Source organism: Xiphophorus hellerii, chromosome 18 (assembly GCF_003331165.1).
Source record: "Xiphophorus hellerii strain 12219 chromosome 18, Xiphophorus_hellerii-4.1, whole genome shotgun sequence".
Taxonomy (NCBI): domain Eukaryota; kingdom Metazoa; phylum Chordata; class Actinopteri; order Cyprinodontiformes; family Poeciliidae; genus Xiphophorus; species Xiphophorus hellerii.
The window spans coordinates 20,574,811-20,589,336 of record NC_045689.1 but is presented as its reverse complement, the minus strand read 5'-3'; the positions used below and the strand labels follow the sequence as shown (position 1 = coordinate 20,589,336).

The window sequence follows — 14,526 nt, the reverse complement described above, 5'->3', positions numbered from 1 at the left end:
ATGTGGTGAGAATTTATAAGCCAACTCTGTTTACCAACTCCCCTCTCCACTACGTCTACTTCAGATTTCTCAGTTTCCATTTGCCCTGTTTTTTTCCCCCTTTATCTCTGGTCCATTCTTAGAAGCAAATTAAAATTCAGTTTTTATGTTTTTCCCAACTCTTCCTGCATTTGCAACACAATTGCTGATGGCTAGGTTTAATTCATTGAATAAAATATTTCATGTTAGTTATGAAAATAAAATGAGTTATAACACCTTTTGCATGATAATGCGAATTATTCCAGCTGTTGAGATCTTTTCAAGTTGCTTTTTCTTGTTTTGTTTTACCAGTGTCTATGTTTGAACCAGCATATAACCTACTATATGCAGGTAAAAATAAAATTTATGATTTTATTTCATTACAAAATTATTCTCAGTCAACAGAAAGTTACTCCATTTATGGTGGTGTCTTCAGTAAAAGCTATGTAAAACATAACAGACCACCTTATGCCTTGGCTTTAAACAAAAAATATATATTTCACAGCAAGCAAAAATGAATTCTGACATGGAATAAAAAAATAGGACCTATTAAACAATACATATCGGTGAAACAAGGGCGACATTATCAACAGGGTCATAACAGCTTTGAAATGATGCATCTGTGATATGCGAGGGTGGATTTGTGTGTCAACTAAGCTCACCTAATGTACAATGTTGTCTTATCTCAACTAACATGAGAAATAAATGTCGGTGATATGTGGTTATTTCTCATCAAGTGGTGTGTTTAGACAGATTCATCCTTTCCTCTTTTCTAATCTCTAATCCTTTGCACAGCTGGGGCACTGGGTGCGTGTTTGTTTTTGTGTGGCTTTTTTAAACCTCTTGCATGTTTGTGTGCACTTTGTTTGACCTCTTTAGGGATTTTTCCAGTATAATTAATGAAGTTGAGTCAAAGTAGTCCTCACTGTCACAAAAACCCAGTCTTAATGAGACTAAAATATTTTTCTGGGGTTAAGGGTAAGGATGAAGTTGTGAGATCCAATTTGAATTGTACCCACAATGGTAATAATTAAAATGTTAATAGGTTGCTTTTGGCTCTACAGAATTAATGGAGGTCAAATTGTTGTCTTTTTAAGGACAGCTGTATGTGTGCGTGCGCATGTGGTAATTATATATATACTGTATATATATACTGTATATATATATATATATATATATATATATATATATATATATATATACACAGTACAGACCAAAAGTGTCCAAACTTTTGGTCTGTACTGTATATGTAAAGCCCATATATTTATAAATAAAACCAACCACAAGCACATTTACATGGACACATGTAAATGTGACCAAAGTAATCGGAATCAATGGCAGATCAGAATGGATAATGTGGACACCTCAATATTATGATCATGCTATGCTCATCATTCGGAACAAAATTGTAATCTGTTTTTATGTTCAACACAGACAGAAAAACAACTTTTGGGGTTATTTTCTGGAAAATTTTACATCTCTGTGCATGTCATTGCTTTTACACTGAATACAACCTGGTGCATGTAGATGTGCATCATGATAAGATTAATTAACTTTGTGCCCATATAAATTATGCATTTGGACTTTTTTTTCTTTTTCAATCCAGATACATTTGAATCTGACCAAAGAATTTTGCATATCCAAACATAGCTACTGAGAGAACCAATAGGTTGGTGCAGAAGACTAAAACATGTATGTATATGAAAGCATTGCTTACCAAATGTACTTTTCAGCATAGAAATGAAATTACTTCAACAATGAAGAGTTTTTTTTTTCTTTCTTTCGGTACATCGGCATTGTCTTTAAAAAGTTAATTCTCCTTTTTGATATTACAAAATATGCGAACAGATATACATAGTAAAAACAATACAAAAAAAGTTTCCAAAATACAAGTTTAAACTAATTTATTTAATACATTGTGTGTCATAAGGAGTTTTGTAAAAGTAGATAAATCATCAAGGTTGAGGTAAGTATGGTAATGCCTTCTGTGGTGTCAATGTATCATTGAAACAGATGGACATTCCTGTATCTGCATGACTATTTCTCAGCATTAAAGCTATTTAAATTCCATTTAACTGTGTTAACGTAGGTGTTTTTAATGCCTCTTCTTGGTTCACATGCTTTTCATTTAAGCCTGTTTGCTTACTGTGCTTCATTTTTCAGCAACAATAATAAGCATAACAGGCAAATTAATATGACATCTCTTGAGTGCATCTCTTCTGCAGCGAGTGCCACAAATGGCATATATATACCACACTGAACATGCATTAAATCTACTGTTCTGAAGCACACTGGGGCCATATGTGTAAACAATAATGGCAAACCAAAAACCACAAAGTGATCAAAAGCTGCACTCTTTTCTGATCTTTGTGAGTTCCAGTGAACATGCCTAACATCCCCAACACAGCCTGCATTCACACGTTTACACATATACCTACACATACCCACTCCACACTTTGTTCACAACACTTTATCTAACATGAAAGCAGAGACTTAAGTTGCATGTGTGACTTTTCACCAGCAAGCATACATTCAGTGCTTTTGGACTAGTTTTTGTTAATTCAAATAATCACACTTTTTTTTTGTTCTCTCGACTTTGAGGCATCAGCTGTTTTCTTTTTCCTAAAATATATTTTATCATCTGAATGTGTATATTTTACATGGCCATTATTCTAACAGGACAAGAGGTAATGGCCACAGATCAATGCAATAATTTGTCTCATTGGTGAAGTGAAACGAAAACACATAATATTTACCTGAAACGAATAGGGTATGTTGGTGTAAAGACCCTCTGGGGAAACTATTTGGAGTATGTCTTCAGCAGCTTTGGACATTTAGATACCAAAAGATTTGTGTACTCTTAATGCAAGAGAGTTCAATTTAATTAAGCTGAATGAAGATTTTCTGTGTCGTTTTTTTAACTTTAGTAACATATCTTAAATTATAATTAGGCATTAACTTTGACCAGGCTGTTGTAACTCATAAATGTGCTTTAATTTAAACCAATTCATTGTTTTTCCTGCTCTTCAGGTCACCAGAGGGTGAACCTCAGTCTTCTAGCATACTCAGCTTTCTCCATGTTATCGTCATCACACACACATTTTCATGGCCATGCTAAAAGAATGAATAAAACATTCTCACAGTATGACCACAATTATTTTTATGGTGCGTTCTTAGTTATCTACAATTGGTGTCTCATCTAATCACAGCAACTTCTTCCACATGTTTACTTTTCTTCCTATGGAAGCTTTTAAAAAGGGTCTCTTACTGCTTTCTTCCGACAGTGGCTTTCCTATTGCCACCTGCTGACTTGTGAAGGCAATTGGTTCCACTGGATTTTATTTATTTTGAGGGGCGAGATTAAATGGGACACTATACTTTTCAGAAATTGTTCATAAAATATCCAAAAACATGTGTCCTTTCTTTCACTTGACACCTATGCACAACTTTATGTTGGTTCACAAAATTCCAATAAAATGCATTCATGTTTTGTTGTGTAACATCAAAGTAATTATAATCAGGATTTTTAAGTCTTGTTTCTGCTGTGAAAATCTACCTCTACTTTAACTGTTTCAATATTTACAATGTGTAGGGTTGTTAAGTGGCAGTCACCATGGCAACCTTTTTCTTCATATTTTCTAAAGTATAACATTTGTTCACAGTTCTCATAGGTCTTATTTTCTGCACCAAGGGAACCACAGTAAATATGAACATTAATCTTTGTCAGTCAAGGTTATAAGCAATGCAAACATGCCATAGCAACAAGAAAACAAGTAAAGAACAGATTTCTTACATTCAGATTCAGTCTGGTTCCCCTGCTCATCAAGATACAGAGACTGCCCTTGTTAAAGTGTTCAATGACATCCACAGAAATACAGCACTTGACTCTGTTGATGATCCCATGCTATTGAAACAACCGCAGGCTGGGTTGGACTCTGATACTCTACTTGACAAATTTGAATCTTACCTAAAAACAGGGGCTTCTTTGTATCAATAGGTAAATTCTTATTGGAGTAGACAGACATCACTTGTGGGGTATCTCTAGGTTCAATCCTGGGCTCCCTGCTATTTAATACCTACATGCTATTGCTAGCTAAGGTTATAATGAGTAATAAGAATAAAAAAACGTTAACATGACTATGGAGACACAGCTCTACATAAAATATCACCATGTGACACCAAACCCATCCAGGCACTGAACAAAAGCTTAGAACAAATCAATGCATTGATGTGTCATAACTTTCCCCATCTGAACAGAAACGAAAACCGAAGTTATCATGTTTGGACCAAAACAGGAATGCTCTAGTTAGCATGCAGCTGCAGCTATGACAGATATTATAGCCAGAAACTAGTGATCAGGCCCGAATCTGGGTGTAGTGATGGACTCAGACATGACTCATCAAAGACACATAAAGACAAAGTCGGTCTTCTACCACCTAGAGAACATTTCCAGGAGTAATGTATCTTGGTCCTAAGCCATTCGATCTATTCTCTGAGTTACAGGGACACAATGAAAGTGCTTTAAAACTGGGATGATTTGCCCTATGTTCCTAGTTTTAGTGAAAACGCAAGCAGCACTGTTCTGGATCAGTTACAGCTATTTGATTAACTTTTTATGCAGACCTGTGAAGACACTTTTGCAGTAATCAATGTGACTAGAGAAACATACATGGATGAGTTTCTTTAGATCTCGCTGGGACATAAATCTTTAAAAAATCTGATGTTATTTTATCAATCTTCACGTCTATCCTGCAACCAAAACTAAACATGTAGGATCAGCATTCAGTCTTTATGTTCCACTAATCTGGACTGTCCTTGTATTGAGGTTTTCATTGGCACGCAGAAAGGATGGTTTAAGGCGGTAGTCTGGTTTGCTGACTTCAAGTGAATCAGATTTGTCTTCCTTAAATGTATCACCATTGCTTCCTGTTGCTTGAAGGTTTTAATGAGATACAAAATGATGATTTTTTATAGCGGAGGTTTAATAGACAAAGCAATTTATCTGAGTGTATTGACGATAACATGGAAAGATGGAAAAGATTGCTGACCACCTTTTCCATTCCACTGTGGGGCTCAGTAAATTAGACTGGCATCTTTACCCGACTCTCTGTATAATTACCTTGGACCAGTCACTCCAATTTTCTCAGTCACTAAAACAGGTCAAGTGATGTGACTCTAATAAGTAAATGGGGTGAGGCTGAAACAAGAGATTTTCTTTGCTTCAGTATCTCTAACTCGATATGCTGGTGCTGCATTGGTTGGATGCATAACAGCTGCCCTTGTAATAAGGAACCAAAATTAATCTGATTATGGTGACCTGGTCATTAAACTATATCTGAAGAAGAAAGGTTATAGTGGTGATGTTGTATGGTTGATTTAACAGACAATAAATTACGTGAGTTCAAGTGAAAGACAAATGTGCTTGGGAAGCACAGTTTTAGTCTCTCATAGTTTCTTTTTATAGACGGTAGCTATTTTGGTCATCTGTTTTCTCTTCAGCACTGCAATATATACACTTCGTGTTTTCAGTCCAAAAACTTTTCCCGAGTTTGTCACTTTTGATTATGCACATTAAGTAAATCATATATTTTATTTCGAACAGTGAATTTGTACACTGAAAATGTGTCTGTGGAAACAAGTGTCCCCATTGAAAAAATGAAAATGATCATTTATTTCCATATTCAATCTGCACTCCCTCTCTAAAGCATGCAATATCACATTTGTTGGTAATTATCATTAATTCAATTTAATGCCATTACTGGAAATACTGTCCAGAGACATGGAAATGAAACAATGGCATTTAGGACTATTTGACAAGGTAGAGATCTATGAGATGAGGAAGCCACTTATAATTTAACTTTAGGTAAGACATCACTGGATCCTCTCTGTGCCAAGGACATTTTTCACTTGGCTCATAATCCAACACATTGGGCACAGATTTCAGCACTGGGATCTATACATAACTCCCTACAAGCTCTGGCTGCACCTGTGTCACTGTCTCCAGACTTGCAATTAAAAAGGAATTGGCTCATAGATAGTGACTTCTGTCTGCACTTCAAAATATTAGAAAAAGTGCCATACCATTGTAATTGTAGACAAGCATGCAGCATGGATCAAGAACTGTGAATGATGCTGGAAACAGAAGCTTTGCTCTTTTTCCCACATTGCACAATCCACTTTGATGGTTTTGAAAGTGAGCACCTCAAAAGAAGCAGTGAAAGCATTCCAACAATGTAATCTATCTTTTATCTCTAACACAGGAAGCATACTCTGCTAAAACAAAGCCAAGGTAAGATAAGATCTATCTTGCGCGGCAAATATATGTAATGTAATCATAAAATTTGTACTTGGGATATTTTGAGGAGAAAAAAATCAGATGCTTTCGTTTTTAGAGGTTACACTATTTCTCGATACTTTGATTTTTATTTGGTTAAGCTATTGTCTAACTGGTGTTCTCTTTTTGTTTAGTTGCTTTGTCCTTCCTACACTCACTAATGCGCTGCCACAGCTGCTCCTCATTCATAAACAGGTGCCACTCGTTCCTGATGCACTAACTTTCTTTGTACAGTATTTACAACCTTGTCAGACACTTCTGTCAGACACTCTCTGTGTGGATTTTGCTTTAATTTTAAGTTCATTGTTGTCTATAATCCTCAACGTAGATCACTGTAAGTTTTGAGTTCATATGTACTCCACAAGAAATACAGCAGCTAGTATTGTATGTGAAAAAATTGTTTAAAAAAATCACTTCACTGAAGATAATTTTATAATAGGTGTTACAACATTTATTTTCACTTTGACATCAAGTGTTTTGAATTTTAATTGAATAACATTAATTCAAATCCATGAGGTTGCAATCGATGTCTAAAGAAAACGTATACAAGGCACTGTTCTTCCACATGTAGCTTTTCTTTAGATGTTCACTTTTCAGGGAGTGCTCTGTACAGCTCTTGTCCACCAAAAACTGCTTTTGGAGACTGAAAGTGATGTGACCAGCATCACCATCACTCACCTTCCCAATTTAAGCGCTTTATCCCTGTTTCTGATTGATTTTTTAAATGTCTAAATGCCTATCATATATTATCCATTTAGTAATTCAATAAATTCACTAACCAATACTCACAGCATGACTATCACACTCTAATATGAATAAACAATTCCAGACTCCCACTGAATTAATTATACTTCTCACACGTTCAAGCATTTTACATCTGAATTTGCACCTAAATTGGAGAGAATTTTTTTAATACTTATAATTTAAGTATTTCAAAAAATACCTTGCTATTGCTTTATTATTCTAGTAAAGAAACAGTCACCGAAAAATTGCACGTCATATTGTATGTAATCTATCTTGTGGTAATTTGGAATTACCACAAGAATATCACCGAGGTGCTAACAAACATACACCCAGAAGGTTAGTAGAGATCAAACCAGGAACTACAAAACTGCTTGACAGTGACAAAGATAACAAATTAGCGTATTGCATTATGTTGAAGCAGCAACATAAAAAAAGTTACTTCAAAAGGAGGGGAGGAAGAAGGAAGAGCAAACATACTTGAAGGAAATAATATGCATTCATGCCATTTCACTGAACCATATTTGAATGCATTTTTAAAAATAGGAGATATGGGTTTCACTTCAGGTATCACTGCTGTTTGTTTATATAAAACCATTTGTTGTTGCTTCTTTTAGGTTTCATGATTAAAGTTATAAATCTCTGAGGCTCATAATCCATCATGTAGACAAGTATATTTACCCCTCTCCTCCACATATACATACAGCATATACAGTTTTCCATATTTTAATTTTTTCACACACTCCCTAGTGCCTGAATACATTGTATATATACTTCTAAGCTCCCCGGCAGGTCAGCATGCACCACATAACATATCTTGTGCAGAGGGGCAGTCGCTAAAAATAGCAGGGGTCTATGCGGAATATCAATACCTTTTTCGAGATCATACAGTAGTGTATGGTTCAAATGAGGCAATAATAAATTTTTCAAAGACATGTTCAAAGCCCAAAGTTGGCTAAAATAAATGTACTCAGAGCAGATAAACTGATTACTTTGACAAATGCACCAGATCAGAGTTGTCTACTTGTAATTTATCAGTATTTCCCCTGACTTTTGTTTAACAAGCATAGGGTTGTTTGTCTTGGCCAGCCTCTGTGATGGACTGGCAGTCTCTGAACTGGGATGAGCTCCCGTTTCTTCATGACCACAAAAAGGACAAAGCGGACATGGTGAAATTAATGTTTGTCTATTAATATTTACTTTTGTTTCTAACCACAGCAGCTCATTGCTTTGTTCAGAGTAGTTGCAGCTACCTGCTTTTAATGACTGGGAAAGTGCATCAACAAACTGGGCAGAATATTTTTGCATTTTTGCATAGCTTTGACCAACTAATTTTAGCCGCTTCTAATCTAAATATTACAGCAATAATGCATGGCAAGTTTATTGCTTGGAAGAAGAGTTCCCAAGAGGATTTTCTCCAGTCATGGCTGGACAAGCTGAAAATCAGACTTTTTTGTTGCGTCTCTTTTAAAGCTTGTCAGTATATCAGCGACAACAAATCTCCATTTTCCCCATATTGTCATATGCCATTATATTGCTTTTGATGTTACATATTTTAGCACCTTACTAAACATGGGTTAGTAAAATGGATACAGTGCTATTAGACTGCTACGTTGTGTGTCAGGTGTGACCATCTATTGCACTAAGACTCCATCCAACTCACATTAATAACATTAGTATTATTAACATTGCACATGGTGACATAAAATGTCATTAAGTATCTTCTTGACTGTGGTGTGCTTTTAATTGTTTTCCTACTACTATAAATTAGTAGGATAGGCTTTTTTTTTACGAAAAGGAGATTTTAAGATTTTAATTTGCCGATGGGATTATTTCCCCTATTAAAACTGATATGTAGTTTTTTGTAATGAAACTCTAGGGTTTCTGAAAGTTATCATGCAATAGAGTACAATAATCTTATGTACCTTATTGAAGCCAGAAGCACCTGCCACCAGGGACTTAACTGCAGCTGGATATCATGCTGCCAAGTATCCTCTTGGGTATTCTTTTCATAGAACAAAGAGTTGAGGCAAAAAGCACACATAAATAGAAGATGAGACTGTTAAGGGGGGAAGATGCCTCTCATGAAAGATAATTAGTACTTTATACTTTTAAAACAGCCTCTGTTTTTGAGCAGACTTTGACAGAAGTGTTCATGTTGGTGCTACTTCTCAATAAGGCACATTTTCAGGTTACGTCAGGAAAAAAACAATGCGTTTAACATTATTACAGAAAAAAAACAAAATTAAAACTTATACCCACACTCTTGTTCTTTCCGAAACAAACCGTTGTTGATCTAGATTTGATGAAACAATGAATTATTAAATTATCTCTGCTGCATTTAATTAGTGTGCAGACACGACTTTCTTCCACACTTGCTGATATATTTTACCACCCTAACCTTTTCTTTATGATGTGCAATTATCTACCTCCTCTTTATGTAAAGTTAATAAACTCTATTACCCAGGGGCCATCTGTTACTTATGTGCTGACTGCCACATTGAATGTGAGGATGTCAGCTGTCCTTTTGCTGTGTCACCTTTTTACAACATGAATTTACAATGAGACCGCTTTAGATCCCTGATAGGAGTAATAATAATTTTCTAATAGTCTTTGGCTTTTTAGCTCAGACAGCTTGGAAACTGAATGCCATAATGCCTTCATCCTGTTTGATGTGTAATTCATTGTGGGCACTCCACTAAAACTCAAAAAGTACACACCGTCAGTTTCTTTTTAATAGTGCTTTGATCAATATTGGATGGATGGTTTAAAAGAGGGACACATTTCTTCGCATCACTGCCCACAATTTTTAAGGTACTCAAAAATATTTCTAATGTTGATGGTAAAATATTCATATTATGTTCTGGCTTCTGGGTTTTTCCTTCCATGAACATAATTGTAGTCTTAGTCTTATCTTAGAAAGCTCTTAGTATGTGTAGAGTTCTGTTCAGATAAACATAAATAAACAATAAGGAGAAATTAGCTTTGTCCTGACTGAGATTTATGATGGTTGAAGTAGTTCTTAAAGTATTGCAATACACCTGGACTTTATGCAGATCACATAATGTAATTTCAAATCTTTGTGTCGAAATTTCTGATATACTTGTGTTTTGAACATCAGCATCAATGTATGAAAGGAGCAAGTGCAGTAATGTTTTACCTATTGTGACCCAAACAGCAAACTTTTATGTCAGAGTTTACCAGTGATGTATTGCAGGTACCACAAATAGGTGGGGGGCAAAGAGAGAGACCCACTCTGAGGAAGGTTTACAAAGCCACTGGGATGTCTGGGTTTTATTAGCTCTAACCATGTTCATGTTTCTCTGTTCTTTCTCAAAGGGCTTTGGATCCATTTCCCTCAGTCCCTCCTCTTTTCTGTCCATCTACCTGTCACTGTGACTGCAATTTATCTTCATGTTGAGTCCTAATCTAACACACCATATCAGATAGAGGTAGGCAATGTTTATGTTTTTTCTTGTGTTTTATGAATCCAAGAGTGTGCTATTGCAAAATGGACTCTGTAGGAAACTGTGGCATTGCTATTCTACATTTGCATTACATCTTCTGGTTTGAAGATTCTTATTGCTAATTAACAGTTCAATGAATCTCCTTTGAAAAATGTAGGCATATAATATGCTTCCGTATATGCTCACATGCATAATTTTCTTTTTCACAATGTTAAAAATTAAATGTTTATTAAACCATTCTTAACATTTTTCTATTTAAACTTCTATTGACCTTTGGAATTTAGTGACCTCTATCTGTTACACATACTTCATAGTTACGCACTATCCTCTATTTGCATATACATTAAAATGCATGCATTTACAATACTTTGTAAAATTATTCATTGGTGATGTGTTGCTCATCTAAGAAATTACTATTTTTTGTAAATACATTCTAGTATCTCTTGAAGTTCTTGAATCTGTGCTTTGACATTTACCTCTGTGTACAGAATTAGTTACTTCAAACAAAAGTATATTTATGATCATCTGTTTTATATGATCATAAAATATATGATCATACGTTTTAATGATCACCTGATGATCATTAAAACAAATAATTACTCCAGTATCTATGCTATCATTAAAATGGTGTCCCTCAATTATAAAGGTCACTGTACAATACATAGCTACTCTGAACAATAAAAATCAACCTGTTCCGACTGTGACTATGCAACTAAAGTAACTGACCCAGTTTCTCTGCAGCTAGATGAATAACTTACTTCACGTGTAGCAATTGTGTGCAGGTTTTTACAGATTCAGCACAGAACAAACTGGGGCTGAACAGGTGCAAGTACTGGCTTACTAACTTACATGTAACACAATTATCAGTGCACTGCTCAACCAAGCTATATTCCGGCGGCTCGTGCAAATAAAAAAAAGCTGCCCCTGGGCATCTCACCCAGGATTAACAAGGCATGGTTTGGAAACCAGAAACAGTCCCGTTCAAGGCATTAAACATGGCAAACTGCATAAACACATTAGCCCAGGTTAAATATACACAGAGATGCATTGGCCGGCGGCTGTGACACTAAGTCAGGGAAAATTGAGATCTTTATAACATTGTTTGGTGCTGCTGCAGAAACCAGCATGAGAAAGATTAATCCAGTTTGATAAGAAAAGTGATTAAGATAATTATAGAACTTTAAATGTCCTAAATATGTTCACTCTGCACTCTGAGCTGCAGTAATTGACCTGTCTGTTGGAAATATTAACAGGATGCAGTTATTGTGTTGCCGACCAAAGTGTAGCTAAGAAGCCAGTTTTACATATTTAGTTGAAGCTATTAGAGAGACAGAGAGAGAGCAAGAGAGAGAGCTGTGAGTTAATGTTGAGACCGAAGACATTCATGTAATTCTGCCCCAGACACTTACTGAAGTCACCCTATTATGGACTTTTAGCTCTGGCTCTCATGCCATCTTGGAAGTAGGTAGAAAAATGATTTCATTTTAGTGGCAGAACAATTTGTACCACTGGCTTATTTTCTTCTTGTTTGTAGCCCTCGCTGCCTTCTTCAAACCTAGTTTTGTGTCTGCCAGAAGGGGGAAGGATTATCTGCCATAAACAGTTTACAAGATGCATTTTGAAAAAAAAAAGCCTAAATCATGTGTGATATGTCATACCTTTGTACGTATATTTTGTGTGGCAACATGGTTTTCTTTAAAGATAAGAAATTGTTATAATGGATGATATTAAATCTGATAAATTTGCGAAAGAGTAAAAAAAAACAAAAAACTGCAGTGCCACCTGGAAATATACCGGAGAGAGAGGATAGCAGAATAAGCACACAAATTAAGGCTTAAAAAGTTTTTATAATTTAATTTTCAATATCCAAAAATGAGAAAAAAGTAATATAATATAATATAGAACATTGTTTGAACTTTTATTAAATTTTAAACAATTAGGACTTTGGCTGAGGTTAAAATATATTTTAAAAATAAGGGAATACTGATGTTTACCAGTAAGGGAGTTGTGAGAGACAGGGGGACAACATCCACTGAAAGAAAGGGATAATCACCCTAGACATTACAAAAACACAGCAACCAAAAGCAAAAAGGGGTGCTCCAACAAGAAAAAGAAACAAAAAACAAGATAACATGGCCAGGGGTCACCTCTGCCAACATAGCCCCAGGCCCTCAAACACAGAAATGCAAACAAACCACCTTAGTAAAATAAATAAATAACAGCAGTGTCACAATAAAAGATTCTGCATGCAGGTACACTTCCCAGTGGCAGCACACCATTTATGCTGCTACTGTTTGACCCAGAGACACAGAATACCTGCTGTAAAAATAAAGGTTAAAGAGGGAGTATTATGCAAAATCAACTTTTTTGAGCTACAATTTTGTAGTCAAAGCAACATACCTGATATGTTGCTTTGACTCATTCATGAGTATTTGAATGAGTGTTTCCTTTAGACTAGTGGCAGCAGCAATTGGCAAACATCTGATGGAACCTCATGTTAGCTGAGAACAGTTGTACACGGAGTGATGAAGGGGAATTTAGAACCTCCACATTCTAAATAACTTACTCTTTTGACCGAATTGAGTAACCGCTATGGTATAAAAAATAGATTGTTCTATTTGTGGTAAGTGAGGTGAGCTTGTTGACAAGTTATCCAAAAATAACTTACATGTTTCCCTAGAACTCCTTACACTATGTGGATAAACACTTCACTTCATTATCCAAATGTGGAAGCTCCCAACTACAAATGATACTTGCTGCTTATTAAATGAAGTTACCAATTTGAAATTCACCAAAAACATCAATCTTGATAAATCAACCACATGGAAGAGCAGCCAATGGATTAATTTACCATTTCTTTAACTATGTTTGGTCTGTGTGAAGTTTGCATTTTGTCTTGTGCATGCATGTATTTGATGGGAAACTCTGCGTGTTTATAGAATCTTGAAGGAAAACAAAGTAAGGTAATTGGCTGTTAGAAGCTGATCTCAGGAGTGATTTTGAATAAGCGAATTTGCTTCTCTGATGGTTTGTGCAGGTCATCACCTTCCTCTTGCCTCTTTGACAAAGTTGGTCCAGAAAATTATTTAATATGCTTTTCTATTTAATTGCACATATAGTGGTGGTATGAGTGTGCCAGTAATAATGTTCATCAAACAGAAAAGACATAGGAGAAATCTAAATTTAGTTACATTACAGCTTATGTTGGTGAGTTAGCACCAGTTGACATGTGCAGAGATAGAGTGATGTGTCTTACTTTCATGATTTCCCAAAGCTATATGTATAAATGTATCTCATCTGCAAGGTGACAGCTCGAGGAGTGGTTTGATGCTCAGGCGAAATTCCACACCCTAACAGCTGCAGTGAAACATGATTATACAGATGAGGTGCTGTCTCAGCAACACAGATATTAATTGAATATACACTGTGTGCACACAATGCATAAGGCATGATTATCTTGTTACTCCAGACTGTAACTGTCTGGGTTTTAACAGTGTCGACCTAAAGTTTCTTGTAGATTAGATCCGATATGCTCCTACAACAATGATGTGGTCAGTCATCAGACGCAATGTTAAAATTGATCCAGTGATTATTTCTAAATTACTCAGTCACTTGTCCATTTGCTTGTTCATTCTTTCCTTTCTATTTATAGTTTTTGGTGATATAATTTTTGAATTAATCACAGTACAAGCACATCAATAATATGTGCTTGTATTTATATTTGCCTGAAGATTAATAACTCTTAGATTTTGAGTCTGGAGTTTTATCTTTACACATGTAGGAATCATTTAGTACGCATGAGATACTAGACATATTCCAATCCATGGTAGATTCGAACTGCTTCCTATGTCTCTCACGGCCTATTTGTGTTCTTGCAAAACTTATCTGAAATCAAAATTTTTCAACTGTCTACTGGTGGTAACTCACCAACAACCATATTTTGAAGCTGACCTGCATCAAAATATG

The 14,526-nt window shown here is 35.5% G+C and overlaps 1 protein-coding gene across 2 annotated transcripts in view; it reads left to right on the top strand.

Annotated features, from left to right (window-relative positions):
• LOC116707878 (leucine-rich repeat and fibronectin type III domain-containing protein 1-like protein) overlaps positions 1-14,526 on the top strand; it is a 183,590-nt gene that overhangs the window by 77,662 nt on the left and 91,402 nt on the right. Inside the window, exon 2 of one of the 2 annotated variants that reach the window (XM_032545552.1) lies at positions 10,433-10,545. The exons of the other annotated variant lie outside the window; for it this stretch is intronic. The gene's annotated coding sequence lies outside the window, so the exon portion shown is untranslated. The remainder of the gene's footprint in view (positions 1-10,432; positions 10,546-14,526) is intronic. 2 annotated transcript variants of the gene reach the window in all.